This window comes from Camelina sativa, unplaced genomic scaffold (genome assembly GCF_000633955.1).
Source record: "Camelina sativa cultivar DH55 unplaced genomic scaffold, Cs unpScaffold00456, whole genome shotgun sequence".
NCBI lineage: Eukaryota > Viridiplantae > Streptophyta > Magnoliopsida > Brassicales > Brassicaceae > Camelina > Camelina sativa.
Genome location: NW_010921702.1, coordinates 32477 through 37068, shown reverse-complemented (window position 1 = coordinate 37068; position 4592 = coordinate 32477).

Genomic DNA, 4592 nt, shown 5'->3' with positions numbered 1-4592 from the left:
AAAAAATGACTCAAATAAAAGAAAAATTCAAAGTAAACAACCAAAGAAAACGACATCAGTAACTTGGAGACATCCCTCCCCCGGACTTACTTCACACCGTCCCGGTGTGAAAGCAAAGCCAAGAAAAAGGAAAATCCGACAAGGAAAATAACAAAATTGAAAAAGAAAAAGAAAGGAAAAGAAACAAAAACCGGTGATCTCGCATCTGGTGTTGGAGTGGTGTTGGCAAGGGTGGTGACGGAATCGACCAATCTCAGGGTGGTATCGACCGATCTGCAACATTATTGAACTTGGAGATACCCACAGCAAACCAACGGGATCGGTCGATCTTTAAGGAGGATCGATCGATCCAAAGCTCCTGGAACAAAAAAAATTCGCATCTTTTGCGTTTGGAACCTATTCTTGAAAACACTTAACACCATACGTGATTTCACCGTAATAAATACTAAAAACAAAACCAAAATCCTAAGACAAATAAAAAGAAAAGGGTAAGCCAGCACAAACCCCATGGGTTGCCTCCCATAAGCGCTTGTTTAAGGTCTATAGCTTGACCGCTCAACACAAAATGTTAATCATGAGTATCAAAAGGCTGAGCCAATGGACCTTTAGTCCTTCTCTTGTTAATGCAATAAACAATATGTGTCAAGTGACACATAATTATCCATGGCAAAACAATAAAATTCACATCAAGAAAGTTTACTACAAATGTAGCATATACTTTGAAATATTCCTTGATGGTTGGATGCTCATGAGGATCAAATGCATCTAATGGGAAAATAAAGTCAATTTCAGGTTCAAATGAGGTTTTCACAAAATAATTAACTTCATCACCATTAATTTCATAAAACACAATATCCTCATTCATATAATCAACCCCAGGGTCTTTTGTTTCATGCAAAATTGTATCAATATCAAGAACACACCCTAGGTAAGATTCTTCAAGAAGAGAGCTAGATACATCAGGCATTGAAAACTTAAACTCGAGATCATGAGCATTCAAAGCACAATGATATTCAATATCAAAACATATTTCATGATAATCCCTAGCAAGTTTTTCTGCTCTTAACATGTCTAGACGTTGAGACTCACATATCAAATCATAGCATTCATCAATGAGCAAAGGAGTATCCAAACTAGAAGTCACATCTTCAATGCATGGCATGTGAATATCCTCAAAATCATGAATTTCAAGGGTGGAAACGCATGTACCTTCTATTTGGCTTGGTGGAACCCAATATATTACCTTTTCGCAAGCATGAGCTTCCCTAATCTCTGTGAAAGTGGGCTCCCTCCCTTCAAGTACTGCTCGATGTGAGATGAGATTCAACCGGATCATTGCTGCTAAGTTCCTCCTTGTCGTTGTTGGATGCTCCATGTAAAGCTCATCCAACTTAACTTTTTGATCCGGTGTAAGAACACTCTCATCGAACGGTGGCTCCACATAAGGCTCATCTAGAATGTCTTCATCAAATGTGGTCTCCTCTTCCTGTGGCCAATCATCGTAATCCATGGCCCCAAAAACATTTTTCATTTTTTTTAACTACAAAAAGAGAAAATAAAAATAATTAGTAAAAACAAAAATAAAATCTTAGACTATACTCAATTTTAAAATCTCAAAGGCAATCGTTTTGGTCCCCGGCAACGGCGCCAAATTGATCAACAGGTCAATTAAAACCTAATGTGTACTCCACCACGATCTAGTGGTATCGTTGTAACACTTCAGGATCGAATCCACAGGGACCAAACAATTACACTATGAAATTATGTAGATTAAATATAGCTAAGACAAAAGAGGAAGTTTTGTGAATAAATTAACTAATCAAAAACGGAAAGTAAATAAGTTGTTTCTAAATCAAAAAGGAAATATTGGGCGCAGGGAATCAGTTAGGGGACATGACCACGAAATTAGATGATAAATTGGGATAGCATTAAACACCGTTCTTGAACTCAAATCTCGAATGTAAAACTAACCTACTGTCGCAGCATTAGCTATCTATGCAAGGAATTGATAAAACTCTAAACCGTCGTTTGAATCTAAACAATCCTAGCAAGCAATAAGTTCAAGTTTGATTATGTTCACAAGGTGCCTCAACTTCAACTGTCGTTGGCTAAGGATCACCTTGCTCACCTATGTTCTTTTCAAGCAACTCAACAACACTTTTGGTGCCCCGATGAATTAAACCTAAGATCTTAATCTAGGTGATCAATCTAGCTTAAGCATTAAGAACAACTATAGATGAAGAACAATAAGATCAATCCCTAATCTAACAAATCTAGCATCAATTAATCATAAAAACCCTTCTGAAACCCTAAACCCAACAGTGAAACTACTCAGGCATAGAGAAACAGAAACAGCAAATCAAAGATGAAGAAAACATAATTGAATTGCAAAAGAATAGAAAATAGGGTTTAGAAATCTTCTCCAAAGTGTCAAGAAGGATTAGAGATCTTCTCCCTTTTGCTCTCAATACAAAATAGTCTCCGAAAAATAAAGCTTATGTCTCTGGAGGCCGTGCCTCTAACTTAAATATCAAAATAAAACCCTAAAAGTTGGTTTAAAACAAATAAGGAAAAGTTACGTCGGGAACGGGAATAGTCGATCTCGAAAGGATCAGTCGATCCGGAACGTTTTTCTGCTCTCACTCCATCTGCCTACTAGCTTGATCAGTCTTCAACCAATTTAGCTCTAGATGCATATTTTCACCCCCATAACGCTCAGATTCCTTCCAAAGTCACCTAGGACCTGCAAAGACTCACAAAAGACAAAAAGGACTCTAAAAGCACACTTGGACCTAGAAAAAGACTCAAAACAAACCTAAAAACTATAGTTAAAACCCTATAAAATGCAGACACATCACTTATGTTGTGTATACAGATGCTTCTGGAGTGGGGTTGGGTTGTGTGCTTATGCAGCAGGGGAAGGTTATAGCCTATGCTTCGCGGCAGTTGCGGAAGCACGAAGTTAATTATCCTACTCATGATTTGGAGATGGCAGCAGTGATTTTTGCTCTGAAGATTTGGAGATCTTATCTGTATGGTGGGAAGGTAAAGGTATTTACAGATCACAAGAGTCTGAAGTACATTTTTACTCAGCCTGAGCTGAATTTGAGGCTAAGGCGTTGGATGGAGCTAGTAGCGGATTATGATCTTGACATAGCTTACCATCCTGGTAAAGCTAACCTAGTTGCAGATGCCTTGAGTCGGAAGCGGGCAGCTTCGGCTCAGGAGTAGGATATGGAGGCGTTGGTAGGTGAGATTAGTGCATTGAGTTTGTGTGCTATCTCACAGGAGCCTTTGGGTTTGGAGGCAGCTGATCAATCGGATCTGTTGAGTAGAGTGCGGTTAGCTCAGGAGAGCGATGAGGGGCTGGTGAATGCCTCTAAGGCTGCGGGTTCAGAGTATCAGGTATCTGCTAATGGAACTATCCTTGTGCATGGTCGGATTTGTGTGCCCAAGGGTGAGGAGTTGAGGCAGGAGATACTGAGAGAGGCTCATTTGAGCAAGTTCTCTATTCATCCAGGGGCGACCAAGATGTACCGTGACCTCAAGCGGTATTATCACTGGGTCGGGATGAAGAAGGACGTAGCTGACTGGGTGGCAAAGTGTGATATTACAGAATTTATTACAGGCGGAGCATCAGGTTCCTGGTGGTTTATTACAGAGTTTTCCCATTCCAGAGTGGAAGTGGGATTTGATCACGATGGACTTCGTGGTGGGTTTGCCTGTGTCGAGGACGTTTGATGCGATATGGGTCATTGTGGACTGTTTGACTAAGTCTGCGCATTTTCTGGCCATCAAGAAAACTGATGGAGCTGCGGTTTTGGCCAGGAAGTATGTGAGGGAGATAGTCAGATTGCATGGGGTGCCTGCTAGTATTGTGTCTGATAGAGATTCCAAGTTTACTTCGGTGTTCTGGAGGGCGTTTCAGGCAGAGATGGGCACGAAGGTGCATATGAGTACAGCCTATCATCCTCAGACGGACGGTCAGTCAGAGAGGACGATCCAGATTTTGGAGGATTTGCTGAGGATTTGCTGAGGATGTGCGTGTTAGACTGGGGTTGTAGTGACCCTCACCTAGGGGTAAATTTTTGACGTGATTTCGAGTCCAAAAGACCGAGAAAAGTAGACAGCAAGAAGAGCTGAAAGTTTGATGAAGGAAAGTCCGAGAAAAGTGTAACGGACCAAGAGTTGTCCAAGTCGTCCGAGATGTACCGCCCGTACCATCCGAGACGCATCATCCGGTAGTCGCCGAGAAATACCGAGAGTACCGAGTACCGGAGAAATGGCCGAGTACTCGAGGAAGTTATCGAGTACTCGAGGAAGTTGCCGAGTATCCGAGAAAGTGTCGAGTACTCGAAGAAAGTTGCCGATGGATGCCAATAGTTGCCGAGAGAGCTGCCGAGGATCGACGATGGTCGACCGAGAGTATTAAAAGTCTTCCCCACCAAAAATCATTTAAGTCAAGGAAGTTAAGTGGATTAATATTTTAATCAAGAAGACTTAGTGGAGTTAGTGGGATGAATATTTTATTCAAGAAGACTTAGTGGGGATTAGTGGAGGATTAAAGAATTCAAGGAAGCTAAGTGGAAATC